The 16,922-nt window shown below is 35.1% G+C and overlaps 1 protein-coding gene across 7 annotated transcripts in view; it reads left to right on the forward strand.

The window, feature by feature from the left end:
* tinc (transmembrane protein tincar) overlaps window positions 1–16,922 on the forward strand; it is a 116,119-nt gene that overhangs the window by 15,957 nt on the left and 83,240 nt on the right. For 5 of the 7 annotated variants that reach the window (XM_089084676.1, XM_089084720.1, XM_089084711.1 and 2 more), the window contains exons 2-3: window positions 3,744–3,791; window positions 16,884–16,919. The gene's annotated coding sequence lies outside the window, so the exon portion shown is untranslated. The remainder of the gene's footprint in view (window positions 1–3,743; window positions 3,792–16,883; window positions 16,920–16,922) is intronic. The other 2 variants (XM_089084681.1, XM_089084700.1) reach the window with 1 other exon arrangement.

Consider the following 16,922-nt stretch of genomic DNA (forward strand, 5'->3'; position numbering starts at 1 on the left):
AAAAGCAATGTTTTACATCAAATATATGATGTTTCCCGATGTTTCTATATTCAAAAATTGTCCGTAAATTTAATGTAAAAGTTATAGCGTGTCATAGCGCGCGGGAGATTTTACGTAACGCGTCAGAAAAAGAAATAAAGAGAAATTTTTATTTCGAATTTTATCGACAGATTTAATCCGCGTGCGCAGACAATGAGGCGGATTATATTTTTTTTCTCTCTCCACGGTCACAATTCGAATTTAATTGAATTTTTCCCGCGGGTGTTGGAGATTAATCGGTGGATCATTTGCCGGTTCGCTCCTCGGGTTCATTCCGCCGGATATCCGCTTGACATTGATACATAGCGTCGCGATAAAAATTTTCGTATACGTTACATTCGATTTGGTCATGTTGAGATTTATGTAAAATCATACTTGTTTTTATAAAACATTTTTATAAATACGGATAAACGCATGTATCCGATATGATCGGATTCTAACGAAAGCTTCTTCTTTCTTCTTTTATTTTAATTACGTTAGTATCGTATGATATTCTTCAGTTAATGCAGCTAAATTAAGTAAAATAAAATAAAATAAGTGATTTTAATTATTTTATATAGAAAATACAAAATATTTGATCTGATAAACTAATCTGATAAACTAATGATGCAATTTTTTAAATGAAAATCTTCTCGCAGAATATTGATTTATATTTCTTTCCTTCCTACATGTATGATATCTTGTTTGCATAAATTTACTCGTAAGATTTGTGTATTTGTTTATTACATTTGTTCATATATTTTTGTGGATATATCTAGAGTTTCTGTCTAATAATACGTTCAGATTTTCTCACAAATGAGACATGATTTACTTGAATGCTAAATCACTGATATTCTCGCTTCTGTACTGATCCATTGGAGCTTCCTTCATCTTCTTGCGCATTGATCCGTAACTATTTGAAATGTATCAGGTTCTATATTTCGTAGCGACAGGATCGTAACACATAACTTACTTCCTGTTTGTGTCGTAAATTTGCAGATATGCATCGATAGGAAATGAATCTTTTGCGCTTATCTAGCTGCAATAAACTACTTATTCTTATAAATTGCTTTATAAGTTATAAGCGATATATATCTGTCAATTATTCACACGAAACAAAAATAAAATTCATACACTATGTGGCATTATATGTAAAACATTGCAAATGTACATTCTTAAAATATTTAAAATTATAACTTTAATATCAATGGAAATTATATTTTTGATTAATTTTAGTATTAGATTAATGAATCAAATCCGAAAGAATATAAAATGAAAAAAGTTCTGATTTATATTTCTAATCTGGAAAAGTCTTTTTATTATATAATACATATCTCATGTTCTTTCTTTATTATCTTTACAAAATGAAGACTATTTATAAATATTACATTCTCGAAAGACGCAACTTACATACTTATTACAGCGCTTATAGAAATCTTCGGTGTCGCAAAAATTTTTAGATAGAAAATTGTCTTCGCGTCCGAGAATGGACCAATTTATTCCTATTTGCAATCGAGACGTATACTCAGAATTCCGCTTACATCGTGCATCGAGGAATTTCCTTCATCTCCCAGCATCAATCTTCCATCTACTGGGAAATATTTGTGAATACCGGCTGCATGCACTGTCCAATATATATTGGTGTGGATTTATAGTCATGCTGCGCTGCGTGTAGTATATTAACCTCTTTCTTTTCTGTTCATAGATCACGCCAAATGAGAAAATCGACATTTTTTTCACATTTTCTTTATAATAGGAAATTTTATAGAAACATTAATTATTGACAAATTCAACTTGTTATCTGCAATTTTACAGAAAATACCATATTTTGTTACATGCTCTTCTGTCGCTTCAGATATTGTTTATAAATCCTTTTTTTTCTTTTTTCTTTTAATTTAATTATATCTGATTTTTATTTTATTTAATTATTTCATCAATAGATTGATTTCTTAATAGATAAGTAATCTACATTATGCTGTTATAAAAAAACAAGCTACATGTTTTATAATCAATCGAATGAAATAAATTATACAGAGGCTAATTTCAGAAATTGTATTCGAAGCTCTAGGCTCTACAATTTCTGTCTGGAAGGTCAATATCTTGAGATGAATTCCATTGATCTAACCATCTAGGCTATGAAACCCTTGAGGAATTCTGATTAATTCTGCGTTAATTATGTGCAGAGAACTGGGAAGCAATTAACTTCGATTATTAAATTAGGGGTTCAATCTAATGAAATATAATTATTCATTCAAAAAAATTAGTTTAATATTGCGTAATATTGAAACATTAAAATTATGATTAAATTACACGCTTTTATTTAAATCTTCCAGAAATTAGAAAACATTAAAGTATTTTGGATATTTATTTAACAAAATTATAAGACAGTTTATATCTACAAATGATCTGTTTATGCCTTTTGATATTTTTATTAAATATGTTTTTGATAACTTATTTGTTTTTATTTTTGTTACTAATTTTGTATATTATGTTATATCTCTTTTAAGTCACGAGAAATATCATAATGCGTAATATATCATATATCAAAGAGAATCATAAACGAGAAAACAAATTTTAGCAGGCAGGCAATTTTAACGTCGAGTGCAATTTTATGATATGCAGTGTTAACATTCATAAAAAACTGAAATGTAGTGCGCGTTTCGAAATTTGAGAAAACCGCAACAGGTGTAATCTCATTAATGTCCTTTGAAAAACGACCGGTGTCCCTCGATTGGCAGCTGCCTCGACTGAGAGGTCGAACCGCAAAACCGACAGCATCTCGCACGGTACAGAAGTAGCTTCCTCGATTTTCAGTCTTCTGCACTTCGCTCCGGGTTCTCTTCTGTTTGCTTACGTGTTCACACCTGATTTACTCTCAACTCGATACGCCCGTATTTAATTACGTACAAGTGACACGCATCGCATCAACGTGCGCGCAAAGTGACTCATTATTATATTGTGTGCTGCTCAAAGCGCGCAGCTCTTAACCGCCACAGAGCAAGTTCGAAGCTGCACTTAAGACCGGTTTTGCCATTGTGCAAACTTTCCGTCGCTTTGCGAAATTCTGCGAAACTCTACCTAACCGCCAATACAAACGTTTCGAACGTTCGGACCTCTTTGAAGGGATTATTCGATAGTCGGCTGCAGTGCAACGCTAAGTCTAAGACAATCGTCAACTGAATAGTGCTCACATTCGCATTGAAATTGTATGAATTTTATCAGCAAGTTTCGACATTTATCTCTTTCTCGGTTGAAACAATCTTAATAGCAAAATATTCAAATAAAGTTTTTATAGAGAGACCATTTTATTATATATAAATCTCAATGATTTGTCAAAAAATGAACAAATTTATTTATTTAATAGCAAGTATTGATAATTTGATTGTCAATATGCTATAATTTAGAAATTGGCTGGCTGATTTCATATATAAGTTTATATATGCATGAGAATATTGTATATTATATATTATTCATTGCTATGAATCTGAATGCTCATCCCACGTGCTTAATGATTGATGAGATTGATTAATATTCAATTTCGTAAAGAGCTTTTCTGATGTGTTAGCTTTTATTCCTATAAATCAAAACTTTTACCATTAAAGTCATCCTGTTTTACGAAAAATGGTATATGATTTCATGATTATTATTCTGATATAATTCATTTACTTATTCTCTCAATTGTTACGTTATTTGAAAATATAACTAATTGATGATTTTAATTATAGATTTTGGCAGAACTTTGCATCTCTTCAATCGAAAGACCATCCTATCTGGTGAGTGATTAGTACTCTTCTCTATTAAAATATTTTCTTTGAATTTAGTCCACATAGTGAACATATTACGAAACAAAAATTTATTACAAGAATTTCTTGTAATAAATTCAACTTGTAAATATACAAACATAAATATTTTATTTATTCTCAAATTTGTTAAACGGTATGTAAAAATCTAATGATTAATATTGCAGTTGAATATAAATTTATGACACGCTTAAAATATTGATCCTATCAAAGAGCAAGGTCATTTCTATGGCAATATCATATTATTAAAACCTTTAAAAAATGACATAGTGTTATAAAAATGACAAGCGATATACAACAATAGCGTTCTCAGTTTACCTTCATGTCACACTTTCCTTGTAAATTGCGCGGCACGAGCTAGACTTAAAAAAGTCTAGATGTAAGAACCGGAAAAAGCTTCTTGAACTTCGTGATCTCGTGAAAGTTTACGAGGTGGAGGCGCCTCTGGCGTTAATAACCTCATGCATCATCTGCGGGCGAAAAATTCTCCATTGGCCGCTGACGCAGCAACAAAAAATTTAATGTAGCGGTTTAACCACGATCAAACGAGAGAAAGAGGAAAAAATAGAGAGAGAAAAAGAGAAAAAAATTATATACATATAGCAATGTACGACAAATTATATGCAAATTGGTAATTAACGAATATTTCTAAAAAGTTTGAATAAATGAAAAAAATTCCTCTTCTCTGATCTCGGTCGCTGTTATTCTTAACAATTTTTTATTAATTTATATTTATTTATTAAATGAAATTCATTGAATGCGATATTTATTGAATGAACAATAGACTCTGAAGAGCTCGACATGATCGTATATCATCCCTCGCTGATTCGCAATATTTTAGTATTATTGTATTCTGTACCACGTCCAACCGAATCCATTCTGTCTACATGCAATCTACTGGATTATGAAATTATGAGAAACTGTGTTTCCGACTCGTACGCGTCAAAGGCAAACGGATGACGGCACTCTGGTATTTTGCCAAAACGAAGGCAAAATGCGAAGCGAGAGCGAGGAAAGAGGTAAACTTAAAAAAGGAGATAAAAGGAGCAAACCTTTTCCCCGAGAAAAAAATAAAATACGATAGCGCGAGCACTTTCGATATAAATGGCGACCGTGCAATCGACACCTGCGGCTTTTTAAATAAACATCGGATTATGTCTTTCAGCAAATTTAGGAGATCGAAAATGGAGATTGGTTCCTCGGTTATTAATTGACGTCCTCTTTAGCTGTTCCACATTTATTCGTTTAAGCGCGTAAATGTGATCAATGCTTTGAAGTTTGATGAATAATGTTTACGGTCAGTAATTTGAATTATTCTAATGAAAAGAAATTTTTAATTAAAAAATAATAATAAGGTATATCATATTTTATGAGTTAATCAGATACTTTTAATTGGATCAAATATTAATTAGTAAAACATGAAACGATTTTCATAATTTTATACATTTTGAAAAACATTATTTTGAATGAGATAATATTAAAATGTTACAATCAAAAATTTTAGAGTAATATATACATATATATATATACATATATATATATATATATATATATATACATATATATATATATATATATATAAAAATCTGTTTTTTGAAAATTTTTCAAAATGCTGAATTATAAAATAATCATGCTTAAGAGAAGAAAGAATATTTTTTGTTATAATATTTTCATTATAGAAAAATTAAATATCTTTATCACAATTTGTATTACTGTAGAGAAAAATTGAAGTATAAATTCCAAACTGAATCTGTTAAAAATTATTCGCTAAAGTTTGCATGCCGGCGTTATCTTATTTTTTCTATGTACAATTGGACATGCGATAATATCACTTTTGTGTATTGCACTTTGAAAGATACTTGATAACAGTTGCATGCATTGCGTTTTACAAAGCAATATCGTATTTTTGAATCGTATTGTGGAGAAAAATAAAAAAAGAAACAATGAAAATAGAGGGAGTTTAGTGTTATATCATGCAGGATGTCAGTATCAGTCAGGCGGGTTGGTTTGACGATATGAGATCGCATAGCCTACAGCTAATGCTATCGGAGGGCTATCCGCCAGCCTTTATCCGGTCCATCCGTAATTAAATTCCGGCGATCGAACTAGCTGAGAGTTACGCGTGATTGCACGCACTCTGCCCGCGTGACATTAAGGAATTTTGTAAAATTACCGAAGACATTCGAGCTTACGCTCTTCTAGCTTTTAGAGTTCCTTATTGAAATTTCTGAAATTAGACGTAGAAGTGATAAAATGCAATGACCGAATAAAAATTAATTCTTTTAGTAACGAATACTTATTAATGTAACGATATGAATATTTTCGACGAATTTCTGTTATGATGATTTATTGCATTATTTAATAAAATATTTTCATTTTTTATCGGATTTTATATACAATTAGAAATATCGTTATTATCACAATATAAATATTGTCATTAACACTATGCATAAATTGCATAGTGTTAATTGATATGCATGATATGCATATCAGCATAAATTGTTTCTTTCATCAATTATTTAATGTTCGGTGGTCATATTTCCACCGACGTCTCGGAAACTTACTATTTTCTGAAGCCATAATTTTCCACCAGGACAGCACGTGCGACAAACGAGCAGCGCATATTCTGCTGGTCGTAGGTTTTGTAATTTACGGGCAACGTCAGCCATAGGTCATTAAATTTTGTCTGGCGCATTCTGCAACGAAATAAGAACCGAAAGAACTTCAAAAGATTTTGTTCCAATTAGAAATTTATAATTATTAGCTTCTTTCTAATGCTTCTTTTAATAAAATATGTTACATTATTGGATTGCGAGCGTGATAGTTATTGATAATCGCCGATATAGCAATTGAAACAAAAATTTGTCTCTATAAAATATTTGCATATTCAAAAATATCTTTTGCAGCTAATTGCAGATATTTTTCGTAATTTTAAAATAACTTGTACATGCTACGCAATTTTTTTTTGTACTTTTGTACTTAGAAATTTTATTGGCACGTTCACGTCGCTCGGGCTCGAACTGTAATCAGGGAGGGGGCATTAGATGCCAGCCGTAGACTAATTGAATCCTTCTCATTATCTCGCACAAAAGATGCTCCGTATACCTTCATCGGCTTCTATCGGCAGGCGGATATACATGTGCGTGTACAATGATTTAAGTGCGGCCCCGACTGCTTTGCCCTCCCCCGCTTTGCATACGCTATTACTGGCATTACGTTGTTTCTCTTCGTTTTTCTGCTTTTCTTCCGGCCCGACCTCCAGCCGTCGTCTCTTAACACAAATCGTTTCACGAGCAACAAGTTTATCATGATTCTACCAAAATCCCCATGAAGGAAACTAATTACGAGTGATAGAGGATGAGGTCTGAGCTCGTCACGAGCGATCGCGGCCGACCCTTCAACGGCTTTTTATTAAGTTTTATCTTGTGAACTTTTATCTTAATCTCATATATTCAGTTAATTAACGCGATATTAACTCTCTCACATATTCGTTTACTTAACACGAATTAGGAAACCATGATCGCTCTATTAACGAATTCTTCCCGCATACCACTGTTTCTTCTTTGTTCATTTTCGTTTATTGCTCCATTCCTTCGTGCCCTTTGTCCTTTGCCTCTTTTTGCGTTTTCCATTTTCCTCTCTGTATGCGGACGCTCGTGTATAAAAGAAGCAGTTCCTCATTTAACTTGCAAACAAAATTATCCATGGCGACTCTGCGCTAATCATGCGTTGGCGAGCTGCGCAGGCCACGCAGGTATACATGCGATTGCAATTGCGAGGAAGAAAACTCGAGTGGATAAAATACGAGCTTGGCATTATACGATAACCGCTCCTACTTCTCATTTTCCTGTTTCTCCGTCGTTTCCCTTTTGACACCCTTATTTCTCTTCTTTCTCTTTCCCCTTCGCACGCGCACTCTCGCTTCGTTAATGCATCGCGTTAGGACAAATCGTATTTCACGTTGCGAATAAAATTACGCTATTTTATTTACACCGTCGAATACAAAAATTTCGTCAGCGATCCTTCTATAAATTGTTCATGGCAAAGTCGGTATCCGTGATTATCCAACTGATATTGAATGATATTGAAGATTTTTAATTAATTATAACTTCTTTTTATCAATAGGTAATAATATTTGTAATTCGGAATTCTCTCTATTTGTAACGATTTTGTCTCTGAAGACGATCAATCATGCATGACATATCAATTCGATGTTTAGAGTATACACATATACTGTATCGTGTCATCGATTTAACAATCGTATTTAGTCAGTCGCGTGAAAATAGCATCGTATTTCAAAGCTTACTAAATGATGCATCATAAATAGTTAATGGTAACTCTAATATGAATGACACATCAATGCATATTGATAATTCTGAATATTCTTATGATAAACCATTTCATTTAAGAATATATTTTGCCATAAAATACAGGAGTTAATCTTAATTACAAAAATAATTTATTCAGGAAAAATTAAGATATACTATCGATAAATGTAAAAATCTTTCAAAAGTTCCAATCAATTAAAAAAAGAAATCCTAATTATTGGAAAGTGATGGTATCTGATGTATCATGTTTTTTCATGTAAGAAAAGTTATCATTGAAAAGTAATCTTACTCTTAATCAATGCCTCACAATCAGTGAAAGATATCATCCGTTCTGGTTACGCAAGTCCACGCGTGTCATCAAGATCATAAACCGTTGAAGGGACAGATAAAGCAGAAGATAGCAGAAAATTAAAAAGAAAGGGTACAGGATTTAATACAGCCATTCTCCCAGTTCCCCCTTTCGTCCAGGTCTCTCGTCATGCGTCGAGTTTATGTGCACGTGCAACTTTATTTAAGTGCAACGTGCAATTTTATTTAAGAACACGACGCACTCTTGTTGCGTCTGCTTGATTATCGTTATCTCGCCGACGAGCGGTCACTTCCGGTCGCGCGCATCAACGCGGCTTGTGTCGGGGCGACCGATCGCGCGGGAGATCGGCGCCGTCGATCGCTCTCGGTGAGCGCGCATACGCGCAATTTTGCATGCATATATGCAACGATTTTTGAGAATCGGCGCATTACGCTGCCGTGCCGACGCATCTTGCGGAACGAAGCCCGCCTCGAAATTAGGGAAGACGATTAGATGGCAATCTGCTGTTATCCATATGCACGCGGCAGGCGCGCGAGGTGATCGTGTAACGTGACCGGATACGCCAGACATCCACCGAAAAAATCGTTAAAAGTGACTGATTTTCATATGCAGGATGTTTACATCGGACGCTTCGTAAAACAAGAGATTCCATCAAACGACAAACTCTTTCCACCTGAGTGCTAAAAAGATCTTAAAAATAATGTTTTTGTTTCTCATTAACAGAATTATAATGCTGACTATCTTTTTTAAATATCATTTTAGGTATCACTATGTTTTCAGCATAGTTTTGAAAATCTTTAAATTTATTATAATAATAGCAGTCTCCTTCCCCCTTCTACGTTGAAAAAAATCGATTTTTGCATTAATTGAGAAATAATTCTTATTTTCTTTTATGCAGAAAATGTAAAACTATTCCTCTAATTAATCGCTAACTTTCCGGTATTCCGATATTAAATTTATAATCTCAAGACAAACTTTCTTAATTTTGTACAACCTCTACCAGTTCAGTTCCGTAACTTCGGTTTGATCTTTTTTATTATTTGATATGGCTCTGAAAATATGTTAATGCCCTCTACCAAGTGACAAAAGATCTTTCATTATGCTGAGGAAAGCTTTGCCGATCTTCACCGTGGTCGGAAGAGGAAGAAGCCGATTACGTAAATCTGTGAAAGTGGTCGAAAAATGGCATCGTCAACTCGGTCCATTGTTATCGTTCCTCCACTTGCTTTGCATCCGATAATAATTCCTTCAGCACGCCTTATTTAATCTATTATTTCATTAATTGGAAATCTCGATCGATTTATAATTAGATTATTACTGCGAATTCACGCAGGAGGAAGCTTTCATGTTTTTATCCCATGTAATATTTAATCTTATACATAATTTAATTTCAGAGCAATGTTATTAAATTTGCAAAATAAATTATACATCACTACAAGAGAACAATTCGAGTATTGTTCTATTTGTAATGTTTTATTTATTTAAGACAAGTATAATTTCCTTTGCAGTCTCTGAATCATTAAACTTTAATTGGAACAATACAGAAACATCTGTCTCACATCTGCTCGTGTAGAATAACAATTAATAGGAATCCCACCGTTCCGCGTTATTAACTAGTCTCAACTTTCGTTAATATCCGGCGAGATATCACAAAATATTGTAATAACAATTATTCTGTCTCTCACACACGATCGATGACACATTTATTTTTCAATATTTAAAAGTTAGTCACATTGTTGAAATTTGTTTTACGTTTTCATGATTATTTTTCTGTTTTTTTTTCCCATGCATATTGGTATAAGCGGATTGACATTGATTAAAACAATATCGGAATGACCGTATTTATCCCGGAACGTTATTGTACACCGAGCGAGATGTCGCGCGATTTTTTTTTTTGTTTTTAACGTGAGTATGTTCGTACGTGTAACGAGCACCCACCACCTTTTGCAGGACTGCGTAAATTTCCCGCTGCGATGTACATGAGCGCAGGTGAATGAACACATGTGCATGTGCGCGAGGCCATTGTACGCGAGTCCATGTAAGGACGCGCGCTTATGTGAAATGTGCCAACATTTCTAACGTTTACTCTATGCCGCATTGAAATCTCAGGAGCCTTTTAAACCGCCGCGTCGACCAACCGTGGGCGGTCCGTCCCGCTCTCATTTTCAGTAATTTACAGTTGAATGCACATCGTTGACGGTGCCGCTTACTTAACGCGATATGAGCCGGGCATTTAAGCCAGACCGGAGGGGGATAGTGTCAACTCGATTTAAACGTCATTCGGATTTTATGCGTACTCGGATTACGCGAACAGTGGAGGCGCGTGTTCCATCAGCGGCGGCGCCGCGGTGCATTCTTGTTGTCGGAATGCGGGCACGCGCGCGAATTGTTTGACGCAAAGCACATTTTGTGGATAACATTTATTCCGCACACATTGCCGGTGTCATCGCCGTTTTATTGTCCGTTCAGTTTATTTGGCATGCAGAATCCATTTCCGCGCAATGGAAATATTTTCCCTGTCCACCGACCACCGGAGATCATTTTATTTCTTTCCCGATAAAAACGTCGACCACGTCGGCGATCGATGATCCGTCGCGTGGGAGCTTTATCCGCGCGAAAGCGGGGAGATATGCGTCTTACGTACGAAAAGCAACCGCAGTCGGGCGGAATTGTCGAAAGAGGGGTAGCGTAGCGCGACTCATAAAATATTACAACCTGCTCCCCTTTTATCCGCCGAATATCCCAGCGATCTCTCTCTTTCTCTTTCTCACCGCCCATCTCTCTTCTCCACCGGCATCTATTCGCGATAGTCTGCTGCTCGCGATTCTGTTTGCTTTGCCCTTCGATGCGGATTACCAGACGCTCGTCCAGTCCTCGCTGAGAGTTTCTCTCGTCGGCGTGAATACTTGGAAAACTTTGCAATTCCGCCGCCTTTTCGCTTACGTACGTATATATCCGTGCAGGAGGAAGACCAACCGTCTATCCTTTGGTCGTGCCGCGGAAAAAGCGAGGCAATCACTTTGGGATTTTATCCGGGATTACCAACGCGACGCGAGGAGGGTAGCGGGATACGAAGCGTAGCGAATAAGCGAGTGAAAAAGAGAGCGACGGGAGAGAGAGGAGGACTCTTCGATTGCAACGGATTAAACGGAGACTTCGCCTTTCCCATCGACTCGTTTCTCGCCGCGTCGTTCTCCGACTTCGTCTTTCGCGCTGTCCTCCCAGAGAGACTTTCAGAGAGGAGTGAGTACATTTACACCGTGGATTTTCCACGTGGAGAAGCACGGTCGGGAATCGAGTCCGTATCTTATACGTATCGATTCGGATTAATGGCAACGGTCGCCGCATCGATTGTCTCCTTTGGCCGCTACGATTCGTAGCGGGACACAAGGCTTTCATCACGATGACAGTTTGGTTGATGAGATGTCCAGCCGGGCGAAGTATTGCCGTGCGTTTCATTGACATAGCATTCATGCTCGTATGCTGACACATCCCGTAAATTTCAAACACGGTTACATTGACAGCGACCACAACCTGTTCAAATTATGATTTGTTATTACGTAATTTAAAATGCGCATTTCTTTTAATTATTGAATTAAATTTTTTTTATTATCAACATAAAAATTATAATAATAAAATAAAAAATTATTTTAACTTATTAATTTTTCAATTGTAAATAATCTTTGACTAAACTGACTTGACACATTTGTCATACATTTGTTATGTAATCTTGAGGTAACATTACAATTTCGAAACGTGTATATTCTGTTTTTCAATCATTCCCCCTTCCTGCCTAGATAAAATTAACTTGAATTTTTTGTGATTTAAATTATCGGCGAGTCAATTCGTACGTCATCGATTTGCCTTACTCATGTGCTTCCAGCCGGATGTTATAAAAAGCGATACGAGCCCCCAATCTCGAGGGGAAGTCGTATAAACAATTCTGCTTGCCTCGTATTCGATCGTATTTCTTTGAAAAATAGTGTTACTAATTACAGACATTTTAAATTTGGAACGTAACTCTAGACGCTGAGGTCCACGTCAAATAACACACTGAATTCTTTATGACTAACTTGCCTTATGCAATATTCATTATAACACGCCTAGACGCGACTCCGTCAAATTGTACAGCTATTATAACTTATGGAATTAAAACGCTAAAACAATGGTATCACTAGAAATATAGTTACAAGGAATATAACACAATTTTCTTGATAAATAGAAAACCGATAAAAATGTCACAGCTGCAAACGTTAGTATTTGCCGATTCATGTTATCTCAACTTTTGCACACGCAATCACCAACAAAAATTGTTCGCCACTGTTGTTTTATAATTGGAAAATATTTAAAAACTTCAATTTAAATTTAATTTGAAAAATAGAGTATTTATATAAAATAATAAAATTTACATTTATTATTTTTTATGTAATCGAATTTTATGTAACGGATTATAAGATTTTTAAATATTTATAGAAAAATATTCATAGCATTTATTAATAATTTTATAATATTTACAACATTTAATTGCTGATATTAATTTATCTTCTCTGTTTTTCATTTTATTTAGAAGCCATAATGTAATTTTTTAGTGAAAAGAAATAATGTAATTGAATTAAAAGTTAAATTTTAAATTTTGACGCGACGAATCTGACATTAATCTATTTTCACTTTGAAAATATTGTACGTGTCAATTTATCGCCAATTTATCCGATTTTGGAATATTGCGCTGCTGCGGGTTGTCCCTTATCTTTCCTAAACATCAAAAGTCGAGACGACAGGTGACAGTGGCTAGACACGTTAGCCGATATACCGTTGGGGTGAACATCCATTTCGATTCGGGCGATTTTCTTTTAGAACAGAGAGTACTTGGCAGGTCTCAATTGACTCTTTTATCAATTTTGACAGCCGCAAACTCGACATTTTTCTCACAGCGTAATATTCGTTGAATGTATCTCATTGATATGCAAAATTAAAGTAAAATTACACTTCCGTCTAATAGTTTCATTTCCCGAGAACGAGACGTAAGTATTAAGCAATAAAGTTTAATGGATCCGTATGTGAATTAATAACCCGCTTGGATATAAAATTTGAGCGCAAAATGAAATCTTGAGTCTCTAAAACGCGACATGGTTATATGAATATATACGTGACGACGACGACTACACACACACACACACACACACACACACGCGCGCGCGCGCGCGCGCGCGCGCACACACACATTATATATATATATATATATATTTCTAATTAAATACCTTGTACTAGGATTATATCTGAGAAAAGAGATAGTTCTCGAAGGATTCACTCTCAAGTTTAATCAAGCTTCATCTCGAGCGGAATATTCTCTGATATTATAACGATGATTCTTATTGCCCGAAGTTACTTACACCCATGGATTAATTAAATGTCACAATGAATGGTTCGTATAAAAATTCGTATAAAACATCAACAAATTGAATTTGTTTTCCTTTGTATCTACTTTACACGCCATTATAAATAAGAAATATATTATCAAATAAGAAATATATTATCCCAATTGTGATATAATAAATCACGGACTACGCCATATATATGTGTGTATGTACACGTGCACGTTTAAATACAGGTTTTACTGTGTGTACTGTAATTTGTCTCGGGTGACACTGTGCACCTGTACAAGAGTTCTATTTTGCACTACACATGACAAAGCGCATTGTATCTGCAAAGGCAGCAGAAAACGAAGTTAGCATGTAAATTTGCTTTGTATGCGGGTTAACCCCTATCCGTGCAACTAAAAACTCTGACTGACTTTTTCTTGCAAATGAAAGGAAATAGTTGAATTCAATTTTACCCATTATTTTATCCATTATTTGTAAATTTTTATTTGCTATTTATATTTTTAACGACCTGATCTACAATTTTATTTACAACTTTTAAATTATTTTGTTTTTCTCTTAATTATATAGAAAAAGATTTTTTAAATAACAGAAAGTATAAATTCTCCAGCTGAAAAAATAATAGCACTAAAATGGTTATATAGTACGAAATGATTTAAAGTTGTCTCAAGTAGAAAAAATTTGAATAAATACATTTAATGCGAATTAGCAAAATTATCAAGGATGATATGAAGTTAGGCCTTATACGTAATTCAACTAGTCGAAATGGCGAAAGCGTTATCTTGGATTTTGCAGTAATTGATATTGGCATTGAGTTACAGTGACTGACACTGACACTGAATCGCTGTAACTAACATTGACACTGTCTCTCGTAATTTGCAATTGAATTGGAAAATTCAGTTCCTCACATTCATTTAAATTTCAAGCGATGTACGATAATTTTACTCGCGTAGAATATATTTACTATATTTAACTGTACATAAAAAGACGAAATAAAGAGAGCAAATTTAGACTTTATCAAATTTTAATATTCGCCGTCAGCTTTTTATAATTCTAATCAACTGTCTGCACGTATACATAACGTTGGTAACATTTATTAAATCTTTATTATTCACTTTGAGCAATCGATACTTAATTTTCTTACTAACAATTTACGGCATCTTTATTCATTTCCAATCTTTTTATCAAGAAAATATATCCGGAGGAGATTGAAGGTATATACATCAATATATAGTATATTCATAGTTTTTTTTTTTTTTTTTTTTTTTATACGGAACCCGGAAAGCCCTTTGAAAAAGATGGAACGCGGAAATGCCGCGATATTTTCCTGGATGACTGCATGTGTGCCAGCCTGTGCACGTTTTCGGGCACTTTTACGCGATGTCGAAGTTACGGATCCGTGAAATCGAACCCGCGCGTGCCCGCTCATACGTAAGAGCGCGTTCCCGATAATGCGCTTTAATTTTGGAAAATCTCTGCCGTCGCTTTGTAGACCTAATGATGTGTGCGAGCGTGCAAGCGCGGCGGTAAGGTGTAAATTCTCGTGAATCGCGTTTCGCCTGTTATCTTCTGCCGGAACGCAACTCAACCGTGCCCGTTTTGTTTGCGATCTAATGTATCGAAAGCATGCTCTTTAGCGGCGCTATGTATGTTACAATACCATTGACCATCGTTTCCGATTCGCACTTTAACACATTTATCTCGTGAAATTTATCTTTTTTAATGAAAAATTAAATATCAGATCAGTATAAATATTAAAGGACAAAGTAAAACGATCATGACAAAATGGAATACCTAATAGTTTGTGAAAGTAACGCGAATTGTGATTCTTTTTAACTTCAGAGTATAGATGATAAAAAAATTTGGTTTTACTAAAAAGAAAATTTATTTTCTTGAAAGCGAATTGTAACATCTTGAATCTGATATTAAATTGCATTGGTTGAAAGACTTCGAACGAGCAATTGATAGTATTACAATAATCATCTACAATTTCCTGCATTTGTTACGCAAATTTCTTGAACCGTCAGACTGGTTACTCTTTATTTAAAATTTTTTTATTATTTTTGCAAGTAATAATGGTTGTTTCATATTCCAATACCCGTAGCCGTCGGTCACAGCTGAAAATTGCGTATCGCGAGAAGAAAAGAGAAAGAGATGAAAAGAGAGATAACGCCTAACGGAAAAAAGCTTTTTTTTTTCAACTTTCATGCAAATCCGTGGCCTGTAATTGCCGGCGGGCGAACGGAATCTGTGTTCTCGTTCTCTCTTTCGTTCGAAACAGGGTGGCTGCGACAGCCGGATCTGCCGACCGTGTTTGCCTCGTTTGTCTTCCGATTTGGCTGGCTGTGGTGATCAATGACGAAGGAAAATCTGTCGTTTTCACATGGCGACGAAATCTGTCGAGCTGTGAAAACACAGCGAATCCTCAAGCCTCCTCAAGCCATGATGGGGCTATTATCGACGCTCTTAACAATACGCATTGTTTCTTTAGAAATAAAACACAATCTGCAGAATTTCCTACAATCTAAGATATTTGATTCTCTGATACGCATGCATCATTTAGCTTTTACGTTACTGTTACGTTAATGTCACAGTCAGATTTTCATTTTTCATTTTTCATCGTATAACGTGTCAGATTAAAGACACAATGCTCACGATCGATATTTCAACATTTCTTTCCTATTTATTCTCCTTTCTTTCTTTCTTTGTTGCACGTACACAAATATTTCCAAATAAGATGGGATTTGTCCTCCTCCGAGGCTTTGAGGCTTTCAACATATCCAGCATTTCGAGTGCTGTAGCTTCGACGAGAATTTCTCGACTGAATCGTATTCGTCTTCTTCAAACGATAAATGCCGGGTACATCGGAGACGGAGACCCGGCCTTGTACGTGTACCAGAGAGTTGGCGGAAGCTGGTCTCAAGTTTCGAACACTCGCGAGTCGGGGACGAATGTTTCCCTCATGGAAGATTAACGATTGGTGCGGAGAAGCCGCCACTTCTTCTCTTTCCTTACGGTATCTAAAAGTTTCTCTCCTTTTGTGTTTCAGAATTTACGCTCGATTCTTCTGGCGCTCGACACATCGGTA

This window comes from Pogonomyrmex barbatus, unplaced genomic scaffold, assembly GCF_055798465.1.
Source record: "Pogonomyrmex barbatus isolate J1 unplaced genomic scaffold, ASM5579846v1 scaffold1, whole genome shotgun sequence".
Taxonomy (NCBI): Eukaryota; Metazoa; Arthropoda; class Insecta; order Hymenoptera; family Formicidae; genus Pogonomyrmex; species Pogonomyrmex barbatus.